This window comes from Periplaneta americana, chromosome 3 (assembly GCF_040183065.1).
Source record: "Periplaneta americana isolate PAMFEO1 chromosome 3, P.americana_PAMFEO1_priV1, whole genome shotgun sequence".
Lineage (NCBI taxonomy): Eukaryota > Metazoa > Arthropoda > Insecta > Blattodea > Blattidae > Periplaneta > Periplaneta americana.
This window is the reverse complement of record NC_091119.1, coordinates 80,306,637-80,324,775: the sequence shown is the minus strand read 5'-3', so window position 1 is coordinate 80,324,775 and position 18,139 is coordinate 80,306,637. Positions and strand designations below refer to the sequence as shown.

At 35.9% G+C, this 18,139-nt stretch overlaps 1 long non-coding RNA gene across 3 annotated transcripts in view; it reads right to left on the bottom strand.

Annotated features, from left to right (window-relative positions):
* Positions 1 to 17,688, bottom strand: part of LOC138696210 (uncharacterized) — a 55,889-nt gene extending 38,201 nt beyond the window's left edge. For 2 of the 3 annotated variants that reach the window (XR_011331286.1, XR_011331284.1), the window contains exons 1-4: positions 15,014 to 17,688; positions 11,281 to 11,458; positions 6,728 to 6,865; positions 329 to 414 (exon numbers count right to left, since the gene is read on the bottom strand). This is a non-coding gene — a long non-coding RNA (uncharacterized lncRNA). Of the gene's footprint in view, positions 1 to 328; positions 415 to 6,727; positions 6,866 to 11,280; positions 11,459 to 12,973; positions 13,138 to 15,013 lie in introns of those variants that run through there. The other variant, XR_011331285.1, reaches the window with a different exon arrangement.
* Positions 17,689 to 18,139: the final 451 nt, after the last annotated feature.

Here is an 18,139-nt window from a genome sequence, read left to right as displayed (position 1 = left end):
ATTTAGATTTTCTACTGAACTTGGAGCCTACTGGTATATCGTGTACTTTACAAGAGCAAATTACTTGCCAGCTACACATACACATAAATGATTTAACTATCCTAATAAAGAAATAAAAAAAAAAAATAATAATAATAATAATAATAAAGAATGGACATTTGCAGCCAAACAGGCTTATGTGCACTCAAAACTCTGACAGACCATGAAGCCATTCTAAAAGTTATAACTTGATGAAAAATGTGGCTTAAACCAGTCTAGCCCTACTGACAGATAAACAAGTCGGTTACTATAAACCACTGCTCTGAAGAAAGTAGATATCTTTCCTCACCTGTACAGGGTTGCTGTGTGATGTGACAATGACAGGGCTTGCCTCATAATTAAGCCTTCAAACACTTTGTTGTGCAAGTTCCGATCCTAGAGGAGGAAAAAAAAAGTACTGTACATGTTTTATATGACATCTGATTGATAGTGCCTGTTGTCGTAAGTGTAAGCCAAGCAGTGCTTACTTGTATAAAAAATCAATCGCAATGTTTGCAATATGAATATAAAATTTACAACACATTATACATACCGGTACTGTATAATATGACTCGTCAGTTCACGACAAATCTGACTTTTGACTAAGACTAGCACAATATGAAGAAAATTTTGCCAATATATGAAAATATTTATTTAATATTTCAATGCTACAATATCTTTGTTCCTAAACTATTTGGAGCAGGTTTAACTCATAATTTACAAAATAATTAATACTGTAGTTACCTGAATGTAAGAAAGAGGCAACTCAATTTTTTACAGCAAAGAAAACAAAAAAAAAAAAAAAAACTTCTTAACATTGGCTGCACTTAACACAAGTCACAACATAAGTAACTTTTCTATATTTTCTGACAAAGATTACACCTTCTGTTAAATATTATTTTGTACAATGAAAAGATTACTCCATATCACATGAAGTAATAGGAGCATATTTGTAATGTGCTACAGTTGGTAGGTTAATATTTGTGGTATTTCACTACTCTTACCTTCAAGCACCTTATTAACTTGAGAGTAGAATGGGTGGTTTGAGTTTTTCAAGTTATTTCTGCAAAACATGTCTGTTGTATCCTTATAATATCAGGAAAGTTCGGTTCAGTGTTAGTTATAGAAATATTAATGGAAGGGGGGTAATAGCATAAATAAATGACAAATATTTTTATGAAGGAAAGTATGAAAATTTTGCTAAAACATAATGAAATATGACATTTTTTGGGTTAACTGCATTCTACACATCGTGAATCATGAAAATTCTTATTCCCATACTGGTAGTAAGCATGTTTTAGAATATGAAATTTCATTACTGTCACTACTTATGAGACACTTGTTGGTTAAGTTCGGGCCCCTCGTGCGTAAAAAAAAAAAAAGAAAAAGATATCACGGTCAAGTGATAAACCAACATCATAAAAAAAAAAAACAAATTCCTAGAAAAGTAACAGTAAGGAATATTTATTGACTGGTGTTCGCAAATTCTTTTACCTAATGTATATGGATTTTGTCAGCTGGTACGTAATTCATTGTCAATCCTAACTGAAGCCATCATATACTTTGACCTAAGGGGAAGATATTTTTGTGCGTGTTTGCATTTTTTGTGAGATTTTTAGTGTACCTGAAAGATTTTCAGATAAATTCGTTGCCAGTGCTATTGATATTGTATATCGTTGTAATTCTATAGAAATAGGAACCTGTTCATAAAGTTCCTTAGAATGCTTATTAAATCATGTCACTGTTAAATGAGGAAAGCAACTAAGACTAGTAAATGGGAATAACCAAGTAATGCAGATTACTACATACCGGTACTAAAGATTAAGATTACTAAATACTTTTATTGATGTCTCTATCTGATATATGATTACTGTACTCCCTAATACTAACAAGATCTGCACACAGCACTTGCACAGGTGAAAGAGCATCGTCACATTCATGGTCATTTAATTTCCTGTGTTGGCTCAGTACCAGCCAATTTTCGTGCTGGTAGATTCATTGTCATTGTTTTATCGAGCGCATTTACGAATAAATAACAGTACTATACAAATATGGCTTTCAGGTATAGCTCCCTGTAAAGTGGACTTGAATAATTTCAAGGGAAAAATTGTTTTGGGGTCAGGCATCAAACCTGGGACCTTTGGCCAAGTGCACCATCACTCTACCGACTGAGCTACCCAGAAACTCTACCAGACCCCAGCTCAATTATTCCCTTTTTATCCACATACCTCAAGTGGCTTGACAACACGTCAGAAACCCAACACTGAGTACACACTTTCTGTGTGATTCAAACTTGTGGTTTTCTGTTAATAATTGAGACAGAGTCTGATGGAGTTCCAGGGTAGCTCAGTCGGTAGAGCATTGGCGCGCTCAGCCAAAAGTCCCAGGTTCGATGCCCGTACCAGATACAATTTTTCCTTTGAAATTATTCGAGTCACCTTTACATGAAAGCTGGATTTGTATAATACATGTTACCATTTGTTAACAGAAAACCACAAATTTAAGTCACACACAAAGTGTGCACTCAATGTTAGGTCTCTGACATCTTGTCAACCCACTTGAGGTATGTGGATAAAAAGGGAATAACAGCCAGGGTCTGATAGAGCTCAGTCGGTAGAGCACTGGCGTGCTCAGCCAAAGGTCCCAGGTTCGGTGTCCGTCCCCGGAACAATTTTTCCCTTAAAATTATTCAAATAACAGTACTGTATATCACATCATTTTTCGAAGTTCGAAGTGTGATTCTGACTCATAAGCTGTACATGCTCAGTAGTCATGCTATTCCTTCATTTAAAATCTTACGGACTAGGATATATGAACGTATACCCCTCCACTATACTGGGTGTAAAAAAATATATGCTACAAGGCTCGGTGATAGGTAGATGAGTACTACGTGATCATATTTTGTTAATAAACCCATGTCCGGAAACACTTTGTTTACATGCTAGCATCTCTGAAATGTGGAGGAGAATATGGGCAGTACGGATCACAAAAGCTAGGAAAGAAGTACAGTAAAAAAGACAATTGAAACTGAAATTGCACCCATGTCCAGAGACCCATGCCCAATAGTCTGGCCCCCTCGCTCACCTGACCTGACACCATTGGATTTCTTTGTACATGAAAACTCTGGTGTACGAGACTCCCATGGAGACACAACAAGATCTTGTGGCACGAATTCAAATAGCAGCTGGAGTCGTCCCAGATATGCCAAGAATATTTCCAAGAGTTCGACATGACATATCCAAGCAATGCACAAAATGTATCGAAGTTGGTGGCAGCCATTTGGAGCATCTTCTGTAGTTAATTAAAATAACGTTTACTTACAGTATTTCAATTGTCTTTTCAACTTCTTTCCTAGTTTTTGTGATCCGTACTGCCTATGTCTTCCTCCACATTTCAGAGATGCTAGCATGTAAACAAAGTGTTTCTGGACATGAGTTTATTTAACAAAATATGATCACATGGTACTCATCTACCTACCACCAAGGCTTGTAACTTTTTTTTTACACCCTGTATATGTTGTTAAAAACTTGCTACACTACATTCATTTAATACAGTTGGTATTAGCATTGTGCATTACAGGCGCTATGTTTGGTTCAAGTTTGTCAAGTACAACGAAGTTCGATATTTGCCAATGTTCGCTCTGCAGGAGGAGGCTGTCGTGTTTGTTCCATCTCGTTAAAAAAATATTCTCTGTTCTCCCCTCCCACCCATTCATATTTTGACCAGTTAAGCATTTTAGCACAGATCTTGCGATTAGTTTTTCATATGAAATAAGGCGAAATTTTTAATGTCTTATTGTCTCTCTCATGTTCGAACATAGCAGACACTAACTGGTACAACTTCCACAAACTGAAGCACCACAAAAGCAGTATGATTGTCGCACGTGATTTGAGAACAATGCTCAACTACAATATGATTCCAATTTTAAATCTTGTTCACATTTTTGTAAATAATTCATAAATAACACCTGAACCACATTACTGCGAATGAGTATCTAGCATTCAAACACTAAAACAAAAATTATATCAACACATTAATTGTTCATATATGATTAATTAAACAGTGACTATATATACACAATTCTCCCACCATTCAGATGTAACAAATATTTAAATATATTAATTTTAAAAAGTCAAATATTCCTAACTTAAATATATTAAGCTCTTCATCAAACTATTCCCTTATTTACCTATCACAGCAGGCCATAATATATCTTCAGAAATTTGTCTTGTATTTCTTTAGCTCCACCTTGATGTGATGAATATTCGTCAACTGTGAATATACTTGGACTTCTCCAGATGGATTGACACACAACCAAATAGATCACATCTTGATAGATAAACGGAGACATACTAGTATAGTAGATATTCGAACTTTCAGGGGTGCAGACTGTAATTCTGACCATTATTTGGTGATTGGAGAATTAAGAGAAAGATTATCAGTAGCCAAGCGAGTAGAGCAGCAAGTTAATATTACTAAATTCAATATTTTGAAATTAAAGGACGAGGAAGCTAAGCAAAATTATCAGGTCGAAATTTCGAATAGGTTTGCCACTTTAGAAAGTTCCGACGAAGTTGAGAAAGAATTAGATGTTAATAGCGTGTGGGAAAATATCAGAGATAGTATCAAAATTGCAGCTGAGCAGAGCATAGGTTATTATGAAACTAAGAAAAAGAAACCGTGGTTTGATGAAGATTGTTGCATGGTAGTAGAAAGAAGGAAACAGGCAAAATTGAAATTCTTACAGGATCCAGTTGAGGAGAAGAGAGATAATTATTTCAATGAAAGACGGGAAGCAAGTCGTACACTTAGGAATAAAAAGAGAGGTTACTTGAAGGAAAAACTGAATGAGGTAGAAACAAATAGTAAGAATAAAAACATTCGAGATTTATATAAGGGTATAAAGGAATTTAAGAACGGATATCAGCCAAGGGTAAACGTGATCAAGGATGAGAATGGTGACTTGCTTGCAGACTCTCCATCAATCCTAAACAGATGGAAAAACTATTTTGCGCAACTACTAAATGTACATAGGCCAAATAGAAATGATCGGGACGAAATTGAAATACAAACTGCTGAGCCATTTATACCCGAACCCACACTTTCCGAAGTCGAAATTGCGATAGAAAATCTGAAAAAGTACAAGTCTCCGGGTATCGATCAAATTCCAGCAGAATTAATACAAGAGGGTGGAAGTGCATTATATAGCGAAATTTATAAACTTGTACTTGCTATTTGGGAAAAGGAAATTGTACCAGAACAATGGAAGGAGTCCATAATTGTGCCTATTTTTAAAAAGGGGGACAAAACCAACTGTGGTAACTTTCGAGGAATATCACTTTTGTTGACGTCGTACAAAATTTTGTCCAATATTCTTTTGAGAAGATTAACTCCGTATGTAGATGAAATTATTGGGGATCATCAGTGCGGTTTTCGGCGTAATAGATCGACTATTGATCAGATTTTTTGTATTCGACAGATAATGGAGAAAAAATGGGAGTATAAGGGTACAGTACATCAGTTATTCATAGATTTCGAAAAGGCATATGACTCGGTTAAGAGGGAAGTATTATATGATATTCTTATTGAATTTGGTATTCCCAAGAAACTAGTTCGATTAATTAAAATGTGTCTCAGTGAAACATACAGCAGAGTCCGTATAGGTCAGTTTCTATCTGATGCTTTTCCAATTCACTGCGGGCTAAAGCAGGGAGATGCACTATCACCTTTACTTTTTAACTTCGCGCTTGAATATGCTATTAGGAAAGTTCAGGATAACAGGCAGGGTTTGGAATTGAACGGGTTACATCAGCTTCTTGTCTATGCGGATGACGTGAATATGTTAGGAGAAAATAGACAAACGATTAGGGAAAACACGGAAATTTTACTTGAAGCAAGTAGAGCGATCGGTTTGGAAGTAAATCCCGAAAAGACAAAGTATATGATTATGTCTCGTGACCAGAATATTGTACGAAATGGAAATATAAAAATTGGAGATTTATCCTTCGAAGAGGTGGAAAAATTCAAATATCTTGGAGCAACAGTAACAAATATAAATGACACTCGGGAGGAAATCAAACGCAGAATAAATATGGGAAATGCGTGTTATTATTCGGTTGAGAAGCTCTTATCATCCAGTCTGCTGTCCAAAAATCTGAAAGTTAGAATTTATAAAACAGTTATATTACCGGTTGTTCTGTATGGTTGTGAAACTTGGACTCTCACTCTGAGAGAGGAACATAGGTTCAGGGTGTTTGAGAATAAGGTGCTTAGGAAAATATTTGGGGCTAAGCGGGATGAAGTTACAGGAGAATGGAGAAAGTTACACAACACAGAACTGCACGCATTGTATTCTTCACCTGACATAATTAGGAACATTAAATCCAGACGTTTGAGATGGGCAGGGCATGTAGCACGTATGGGCGAATCCAGAAATGCATATAGAGTGTTAGTTGGGAGACCGGAGGGAAAAAGACCTTTAGGGAGGCCGAGACGTAGATGGGAGGATAATATTAAAATGGATTTGAGGGAGGTGGGATATGATGATAGAGACTGGATTAATCTTGCACAGGATAGGGACCGCTGGCGGGCTTATGTGAGGGCGGCAATGAACCTTCGGGTTCCTTAAAAGCCATTTGTAAGTAAGTAAGTAAGTATGTGCACGAGTATTTGGTGTTAATAATTTTTGGAAATGGTGATAGTACTGTACCAACTGGGTGAGAGCCAACTGCAGAAGTGAGGAACCAGTCACCAAAAGTGGGAAATGAAGACAGGATCTCTCGATTCAACTCCTCCAAAGATCGTTTCCATCCCGCAGAGAAAGACTGAACAAGTACCAATGCCTTTTCTGGAAAGAAGATATAAACTTTTAACCTTTCAGAACATTTTGCAAAATATACAGTCATTAGAACTGGCTATGTTTACTAAATTTTGAGCTCTCAAGTTCCAGTCATCACTCATCAGGAAAAATGAGAGAATTCAGAAATAGGTGGCATACCTCTTGTTGTATAGGTCTATGGTTTCTGTCACCAAATCCTATCATCGGAATTTCAATTCTCTCATTTTCTGTTAACATTTGAAGGGTACACAGGAATAACGTTCAAGGTCCATTTTAGAAAGTTTCGAGAAAAAACGAATTTTAAAGTTTAAGCACTTAGTACTTAGTTATGTGTGTATTTAACAGAAATTGACGTGGTGGAATGTAAAGAACGATGATTTTTTATTAAATATACAATGCCATTTTGTTCTAAATTTGGATGGCAATAATGGACAATGCAATATAAACAAACAATGTGTAAACTTCCAAAATAAGAACGATCAAGGTCCAAATAGGAAACTTCGAGATACATGGGATACAGCGTGCATTACAGTGAAACACCACTTCTACCTCAGACATTTAATTTGCTTTTGAGCGTTTTATATATAATTTCAAAATATAATTCTCGTTTTCTTTTCATTGGTCTTGTACTGCAGGACTTTTGAAAGTCATTGAATGTTGCCGTTTTGAAATATAATAATCCTTGGTGCTACAGCCCATGAAGGGCCCAGACCGACCAGCCAGCTGCTGGCCTCACGTCCACATGCCGAATTAGAGATGGACGATCATGCAACCAGAATGGAGGTACTGTGTGGTTAGCACGATGATCTCCCCAGCCATTATAGCTGGCTTTCGCTACCTATCATAGCTCCCCAAGTGCATCATGATGCTGGGTGGGCACTGGTCCCATACACTGGCCGAAATTTCATGAGAAAATTTCTTCCCTCATAAGGACTCGAACCAGCACGCATTCTGTAACGCAAGTCTTAGGCAGGACATCTGAGACCACAATGTCACAGCGCGGGACTTGAAATATAATGTCATCATATAAAGTGGTTGAAGATTTTCAACTATTTCGCATTGTTCTTCTTCTGATTTCTTTTCAGTGGCTTGAAATATAATTAAAATAATGTTAGAAAATGACTATTTTAGACTAATTTGGATGTTTAATAGCATTTGAAATTAAAATGCGATAAATAAAATTAAATATAAAATAATTTTGACAAATAAAATAGAAACTAACTACATAGCTTTCATATCGTCCGCTTGATGATAATCAGGAACACATTTTTAGTAAAGTATCTTATTTTACATTGTAGATTGCAATGGATCTCTAGGCGAAAGGGCTTTCTTTTTGCAGTAGCTATTCAGAAATTCTCCCCATCCATAAAATACTTCTTTTTTTTATTGAGTTATTTTATGACGCTGTATCAACATCTCAGATTATTTAGCATCCGAATGAAATGAAGATGATAATGCCGGTGAAATGAGTCCAGGGTCCAGCATTTGCTTGTACTGGGTTGAGGGAAAACCCCGGAAAAAACCTCAACCAGGTAACTTTCTCCGACCAGGATTCGAACCCGGGCTACCTGATTTTGCGGCCAGATGCGCTGACCATTACTCCACAGGTGTGGACTAAAATACTTCTTCTATCTTGCAGTCAACTATGAAGAATGGTTCAGGTTTCTTCCTAGGATTAGCAATCTCATGTCACTAGTCATCAGGAAACTCACATCTTATCTTCTGGTTTATAAATTCTACATTATTATTGCACTCGAGGTATGAATGGCCTCTTTCCGGAAATGTTGCTGACAAAAAAAATTTCTTCACTATATGCACTAAGAAATGGAAAAATCGAATCACAATAAAATGTGTTATTCTGTCATCAGCAGGATTCACAGAACATATTGAATTCACGCATAGAGTCAGGCAAAATTTCAAAACAGAAATACCACAATATTATGCATACTTCATCATGAGCTTTGTTCGAAATTGTTTCATCATGTGTACAAAATACAGAATTCCAGTAGAAAGTGTATGGACTTAGCACGAAAAGACTTTAGTTGCCTGTGGTAATATGCTTCACTTGTTGAAATTTTAGGAATCGGAAGATTCTTCCGGTAATCCATAGAAATTGCTTCCTTAATCATAAACTTTCTGGATATCAAAGGTATCCAAACATTCAGAACACTTTACCTCATACAAAGTATCTCTTTTCCTCTTATGTAATTCATTTTGAGTCGTGGTTTTTGCCTATTCAAATTGTGTATCTGAGCTGCATCTTTATCGTTGTTTATTTCTAATTCAAGTTGAGATATATTGGTTCTAAATTTATCGCAAATACATGCGTCACTTCTAAAATACCTAAAACTTATGCTGCACTAATTAAAAAAAAATCAATTAATATTTCTTGTAGGACCTCATAGTATTTACAATGATAAGTCCTGTCAGGTGAGCATTCTATGTAGCACAAGAAGCCATTAGATTTCATTCACTCATTAATCTACTCCTTTCTATAAGTAAAATATTCTGAGAACATCTCAATCCTCAACACTTAAACAAGCGTCTTCTGTAATTTGACTCATGATCTGTATTCTTTTCGATGAGTTAGAAGTACATTAAAAAATTTTATTTTCTTTGTACTAGCATTCTGCATAGCTATATTCTCTGCTATTTCTGATACCTCCATTTCACTTACGACTTAATTTTAAGACAACATCTGGAACAACTAACACAAGCCTGAACGAATGTCCATGAAACAAGATGCAAATAAGACCTCATTTACTTTAGTGCAAAAAATAATCATTGCATTCTTACTCAACAGTAGAAAAGTAATGAAATTGTCGTCAGTGGCATAGCCAACAGGTGGGCCTGGGTCGACCTGGCCCACGCGTGAATTTTTAGTTTCTTTTTTTACGGAAAACACTCAAAATTAAAAATAAACCACGGATCCAGAGCAATAATTAAGATAAGAAGTAAATAATGCATTCATTTTTTCAAGAGCCAATTTAACTGTGTTAGGTTGGGCCTAAAAAAACTGTCTGATAGCAATAAAAAGAAGGAAGTTGTGGAGGCTACTGGATTGTTACATCAGCCAGAAAAATTTTACATCTTATTTTATTTGGTTTATTTAGACCATGTTCTTGCTCTTGCAAATTCGTTATCGGAAGCACCTCAGTCTTCAAAAATGGATATTAGTAAATGTTCGTCCCTCATTAAGGCAATGATAGAAAACTTTTCAAAGCTCCGAAACGAAGAAAAATTCGAAGAATTTTATTCCAGTGCTGTTTGTATGACAGAAGTTTTCGGAATCAGTGTCTCTGCACAAGAAAAAAGAAATCATTGATCACTTCAAATGCGACAGGCTCATGTCAGTAGATTTACTGGCATGTAAAAAAACTTCTGTGGGACAAAATTCTGGCACACCGATATAACCTCTGCAGTTGTGAGCGTCGTTAAATAAACCATAATTAAATTAAATCGATCACCTCAGTCTCTGGTAAGAGACTATTTTGTTACTGATGATGATGACGCTACGCTGAAGAGTTCCGATTCAGAGCAACAAGATAAGGTTTTGCTGAGAGCAAGTTTATATAATATACTTGATAATATCATATCAGAAATGAAAAGACGGTTTGAAGAAAATTCTGTTTTCTGCGAAACAGTATCAGTTGGTCATCCAAAGTCTTCTGATTTCATGAATTTCAAGATGCTGCCAGAACTTGCTGACTTGTATGGATCTTCAAATTTTGTGTTAAACATAAACAAGGAACTTCTAGAGAAATAGTGTCCCTGTGAATATTAAATCAAAACATGTGTGTGACCTATATTCTAAACTACAGAACATAAGCATGGGTTTGGCATTCCAGGAACTACTCCAAGTTTTACAAATTATATGCCTACTGATCTGTCCCATCACGACTGCATCCGCAGAAAGGAATTTTTCTGCATCACAACGAATAAAAACTTACACCAGGACAGCCATGTTAAGCAGAAGGCTTTGTAATCTAGCAATTTTATCCATCGAGAGGAAGAAACGTTGGAATTTGTTGAAGGACCCATCAACAGTGGTCAACAGATTCGTGCTAGGAAATTTCGACAGCTCCAGATCAACTTATGAAGCGTTTGTATGACCTGCATGATTGTTTATTATAATTTTGCATGTTATTAAATAAGACTTCCGAGAATGAGTTTCAAGAGAGTTGACGACAGCGCCATTGTCAGGTACTTTATAAGATCCTGTCTTGTAAACGCAGTACCAATCTAAGATAATAGCTCAACCATTACCTTTCTGATTATCCAAGTAGAGCCACAATAATTTTGGTGTCAGAACTGATCATAACAAAACTGATGACCGGTAGAACCAGCCATAACAACATGTTGGAAGTATCTAATATCTATAGTGGCAGTAACAAAATTAAATGATATGCAACAAAGATACTCACTTTCACGATTTTTCAGTTCATCTGCTTGTCCCTTGTCAACCAGCACTTCACCTTCCTTCACAAACTGCAATATGCCACCAAACTAAGGTGACAAGATTTCTTCCACATATTCTGCACTGCGAGTATTGAACTGTTCATGGAAGCTTTCTGCCTCTTTAGAATTGTCCCGAGTGCATTCCTTAATGCAAACATCAATATTTTACTTTACATTTGTTTGTTTATCAACTGTCCGAAGACAGGTATAAACCTCATTAGTGACATCAATAAAGGTGTGTACACACATAGGAAACGAACAATGAACAAGTGATGAAGCGAACTTTCACTGTTTGGAGCAACATACAAATAATCAGCAAATGGTCAGGGAACATTTGCGTTTGCTGGTTATTTGCAATAATGGTAGACGATTTATTATAGTAAGTGCAGCAATTATTATGGGCAGTCTAACAAAAATAAAGTTGAAAAATAAAGGGTGATTGTGACAGATTCCACTATACAAAAGTCGCAATTGGTATAGAATAGAAGCATTGACTTGTTTACTTACTTACGTTAAATTCAGTGGGATAGTTTTAAAACCTCTGTCGAATTTCACCAACAGACTTTGAAATGTTACTATGAAAAATAGTCTAACACTTTGCAAGAAAGACAGACTGGTGAGAAGCAATACCTGTTCATGAAAGATTAGCACTAACACTTCAATATCTGGCAACAGAGGATTTGTATACAAGTTTTATGTATTTATTCGAAGTTTCCAAACAGCCGAGTTCCATGATTTTTCCAAAAATTTCCTGGTCCCGATATATTTTTTTTTTATTTTAGTAGGTTATTTTACGATGCTTTATCAACATCTTAGGTTATTTAGCGTCTGAATGAGATGAAGGTGATAAAGCCGGTGAAATGAGTCCGGGGTCCAGCACCGAAAGTTACCCAGCATTTGCTCATATTGGGTTGAGGAAAAACCCCGGAAAAAACCTCAACCAGGTAACTTGCCCCAACCAGAAATCGAGCCCGGGCCACCTGGTTTCGCGGCCAGAAGTGCTGACCGTTACTCCACAGCTATGGACGGTCCCGATATAATTCAATAAGATTGATGCAGGATTGTATTTATAATTTTTGCCACCTCAGGCAACTAAAGAAATGTTGCCCCCTCTATATAGATAACAATATATGAAAATTAGTCAAAACGAAGACAGAGAATCGAATAATCAATATTCAAATGGAATTAATTAGCAAAAAAGAGAAAATAATACAAAAGAAATAAAATTAAATATAACTTTAAATGTCAGTGCTGTATTACAGTACATTCAGCGGTCACCACCCTGCTTTTTGTTGGATCTGAAATCTTCTAGATGGGCCTATTGTTTCATTCCTTGACTGGTGAAGTAGTCTCTAGTTGCTTCATATATTGCTCAGAATGCTGGATCTAATTTTACTTATTTCATTTCCATACTCATCATAGTCATTATTTTAATTACATGGGTGCTGATCAATATTGCTATCATTTCACTTTCATTATCGTACTTATTGTTAGTTTAGAAGATGTATCACATAGCAGTGAAGATGTACTCACATCAGTTTTTGAAAGAATGGTTAAGTGAGATATGGTCCACTTTGCAATAGGTCGTTTCTACGAAAATGTCCAACGTTTACAAATGTCCACGTAGAAAATTCGTCCATGCCATAAAAATGTCCTTACCTGAAAAGTCCACTGTCAGCAAGTCCTCTTCTTAAAAATGTCCTACATTTAAAAATGTCCACAAATAAATTCGTCCATTTCCTAAAATGTCCGACAAGGAGAAGTGCAAGGAAAGTGCCGAGAAATTTATTGTCATTTCAATTATGTTATAATATTACATATGTAATTCATATTGAGGGTCGCTATATAATTTCATGTGGTATGATATCGAAAAATTTTATTCCTATCTTTGTAATCTTGGTAATTACCGATAATGTTGAAAATCCATTATTGATACATCGTTTATTTACTGGCCGCTTAATATTTGTATGCCCACCAAGAAGCTGGGTTACTTAAATGTTCTGTTTCCGATTGCTGTTGTTGCAAATGGCTAATGAATCGCCAAATGTTCACGTGATATGCCACCGTAAGTCGTTGGAATTGGGAGTGGAATCCTTGAACCACATTATTCGTATGCTGTTTGCCATTAATTACTAATTCATAGATGTTCCATGTCGTAGGAGAAAATCTAGGAGGAACTGCTTGCCTTCGCCCTCTTGCCAGATGACCAGTAATATATGTAATTTCAATGTAAGATGCTAAGTCCAAGACATCATCCACAAATTTAATAAATCACAAACAGATTGCAAGTCATTTAGCGGAATAAAGGGCAGTCCCATAGTTTCCTGTATTTGGTTTCATACTTCAGGGTTTTCAATATCCAAATATTGTGCCCTCAGACCCCTGTTGACTACATTTCTCCATACTGCTTGACTGAAATGGAAAAGACACCCACTCACTACTGCCTGAGGAATACCAGTCGACAAGCATTCATATTGGCGATTTAAAAGTCATACATTGTATAGGTAGGATTGCAAATGAGATTTAAATGTGCTGAATAATTTTTTATCTCATTATGCAATAAGTATTTTCAGTCTTACTTGCAGTTAGGTACTGTACTAAAGGAAATACAAAACCTCCGACAATCCCATGCACTGTGAAAAACTGAAGGAATTGATTTGGTACAGTCTTGAACATACCATCACTGAAAATCGTGTCACTTGCAGCCAAAAGTTCTAAATTTCTATCGGTGGCAAACATTAACACTTGTCCATCATTAACACCTGAATCAAAGAAGATAACATTTTCTCCCCTCAATGTTTTGTTGTAGGGTTCAACAATGTCAATTTCTCTTATTGATTGAGGAAGTAGAGGACGATTTAGCTTCTGCTGATAAGAAACCACTCTGATTACTGCATTTCTTTGTGGAAGACACGATAATTTCTTCGTTATGAACTCCAGCAAGTTCTTGTCTGACAACAGAGCCGGGAGGTTAGTTAGTAACTCATCCCTGTTGAACAACTTTGTATGTTGGACCTTTTGTATGGACCTTTTCATATGATGGGTTTTATAATATGGTGGACCACATAGAAGTTGGATTTTTTCACTCGATGGACAAATTGTATATAGGACTTGAAATGTTGGACTATTTAGTTTGTGGACCTTTTGTTATGGACCTTATAACCTGGAAGCGAAAGAATACCTCAGTTTAATTTTGAACAATTTGATTTTATGTGTCTTACTACATAAATACTTTTTGTTTCTTTTCTACCCTAATTATTTAAGTTTTCACTGTTTTCTATATTCAGCCTCAATTCTTTTCGTATCCGAACTTAATAATACTAATAACTAATAATACTACTTAAATTATGAATCAATTTTAGCCAAACAACAATTATTCGTACTTGGCACCAAGTTCGCCTAACCAACCTCATCAAAGGATTTTAATAGATTTGATTTCGTAAAATACTACCGGTACCTTTAATTATGTTTCATACACATGCAAATAGAGCTAAACTTGCTTACATTATAAAATATTAACTGAAAATATAAACGAAAATATCCACCAAAAATAGTGCCTAACCCTCTGCATTTCTTATGGGTTTTGAAAAAATGTAAGAGACAAACTTGCCTAATCGTCACATTATATAAACTTTGCAAAAATATAATTAAAAATAAGAAATCATCCATTAAAATATACTTATTACAAAAGTAACTTACCTGATGAAGTCAGATCACCATAATTGGGTTGATAATCTTTGCCAGCATCACTGTTATCTTCAAACATGTTATGAATGGACTCCAGGTCTGACTCTTCATATGCCATGTTTGTTTGTTTGTTTGTTGCTTAGGCAACTATGTCGCACAACTTGCGTCTAGAGTCTAACCTATCAAAAACTTTCACTTGAGTAAATAGAATTTCGCTCGCCAGGTGGCAGTGGTGTTACAGTTTTCGTATTAATAGAATCTTTTGACACTAGACAGGGGCAACACTAAAGCCGAAAAATAGAGATGTGTATTGTTTTATTAAGTCTTGCTGCTTTACACTCTATTCCCTACTCTATTCAGTAAATATGTTAAAGGTTAAAAAATAATTGACAAAAAATATTAATTTACAAGCTGTCCAACAGGGAATATGATTATTGTAGGTCTACCGTACTAATCAAAACCAAGTAATTGCAAACAGAAAGAAAAACCATAATTCTGATGACAAAATGTAGACCTATTCTGATTTCCTGAAATATAATGATTTAACATAATATACCATTTTATGAGGTCAAACATTGGTCTGAAAATGTCGATTCCTCAACATATTCTCAAATACTTCAAAACAAAATCTCACCTATCTCTGATAGACATTAAAAATCAGAAGAATTCAACACAAGGCAGTAATACCACGCCAAAAAGTATGTTTCCAATTACTGTACAATGCAATACAGTCTCATAGCAACACTTCATTGGAGAAGAACAATATTTCAAGATATAAATCTCATAAATTAGACTCTACTTGTGTAAAAGTAGGATCCCATTATGTAGAATTCATCCTTCAACAATTTGATGAATTCTGGAAAGAAACAGCTAATGAACAATTTTCTGAAACAAAAAATACAACAATTAAGGGATATAATTAGCCACCCTACCCATTATCTCCTGGCTTAGTTGCTTTATAGCAGGGCTGGACACCGAGAGTGAATCCAAACTCTAAACGGGGACACTTAATATTCAACCGTCACAGCATCAACGCTGCGCGGTGTTCGGCGGGGAAGAAAGGGATTGAAGAGAAGTCATATAGCTCCCCGTGAGAGAGTAAAAATCGCTCTTTGTGCCCAGCCCTGCTTTATAGGGCTACCTGGTTTCGCGGCCAGACGCACTAACCGTTATTCCACAGATGTGAACGGCAATGGGAAGGAGAATGGTCTCCACAAGACGGAAACAAATTACAAAGTATAAAGAATACTGTTCAAGGTTGGGATTTGTCCACAAGAGCGTCACAACACGACGTTTTACTCACCCGGTTGAGGATTGGTCACTGTCGTCTGACACATGACCATCTCCTATGTGGCGAGCCTCAGCCGGAGTGTGATTTAATGTCGTGTATCACTTACGATCTAACATATTTTATTGCATTGTAGGAAATATGACCGTGTCAGTCGACAATATTCAATTCGGCTGACTCTATGTGACGTCCTTGGAAATGATTTTAATTGTGAAAATGCATTTTTGAAATTTTTATCCAATACAGGACTTGATAGGGTGATTCAGTTTTTTATTGATCCATTTTACTTATCCTCTGGACCCTTCACATCCAGAGGTTACATTTGTTGTTTTATATTTGATTTCACATACTGGTACTTGGCATTTCGGACCTTCTACATCAGAAATTTTTATAAAATTTATTATTTTGAAATGCGCCGTATAATTTGTCTTTGGTGGTGTTTGTTTTATTATCTTATCTTCTTTTTTCAAACACTACCTAGGGTCTGAGAACTATGATTTTTTATGAATCACCTTGTTAATATTGCATTTGTGTACTTCTTTTTAATGTGGCAATGTTTTTTAGTTCGTATTAGCATTCGACTTGTATTGTTTGTGTTCATTTGTGTTTTTGATTTCTAAAGAATTTTAGATAAGCGGCAAATAGCCATAGTAGCTGATGTGTCCTTTTAATTAACTATCGCCACACAGAAAAATTAAACTGAGCATTGTTGCAGATATTCACGTTTCATTGGTAAAGTCTGTCTCAAAATAAAATGTACCATATCAAAGAATTCCAAATTTTCTGGATGGCATAAAATTTATTTTTCAATTCCAAAATTTTGCGACACACTTCATGGGGCTGCGCGACACACCGGTTGGAAACCCCTGATCTAATGGATAGTGTACTTCGTGGACTTGATTTCTGCACATGTTACATTGACGACTTATTGATAGCATCAAAGGGTGAGGGACAGCATGAACCACATCTTCGTCTTGTTTTCCAGAGGTTGCGCGAACATGGACTTTCTATTAACTTATCCAAGTGTACTTTCGGCGTCAACGTACTTAGACCACACAATCAATAAACGTGATGTTGGGCTGCTTGAAGATCGTGTTAAGGCAATTGTAGATTGCCCGCAAACCTAAGACCATTGCTGACTTACATAAGTTTCTCGGTATTATTAATTTTTTACAGACGTTTCCTCAGTAATGCAGTGCAGATACAAGCCCCATTACATATTCATCTTCACGGTGCAAAAAAGAGTGACAAGCGTCTTATTACGTGGAATAGAAAGGCTGAAGAAGCATTTGAACTATGCAAGCAACTCTTTTAGTTCACCCACAGAACAATGCTACTCTAGCTCTTCACATGCATGCTTCTGGTGCTGTACTCGAGCAGTACAGTTTCGGCCGTTGGAAAATTTTGGGATTTTTCTCTAAGAAGCATATCAATACGGAAATTAAATACAGCACACATGATCGTGAAATCTTAGTAATTTACAAGAGCCTTAAGTATTTTCGTTGTATAGTTGAAGAACAAAGAGTGATTATTGTAACTGATCACAAACCATTGAGTCATGTTTTAATAATAATAATAATAATAATAATAATAATAATAATAATAATAATAATAATAAAAGCAGACAAAGTTTCTCCCAGAGATTTCATTAGTCAATTTACGATGCAAATCATCCACGTAAAGGATACGGACAACGTTGTAGCAGATTGTTTGTCACATATGAGTGCCATAGATATGCCGATGATAATATCCTCAGATGAACTCATGGCTGCACAGGCTGCTGCAGATGAAGAACTTAAACAACATCCTCAATCTGATTCAACCAGCTTACAATTAGGCCTAACAAAAAT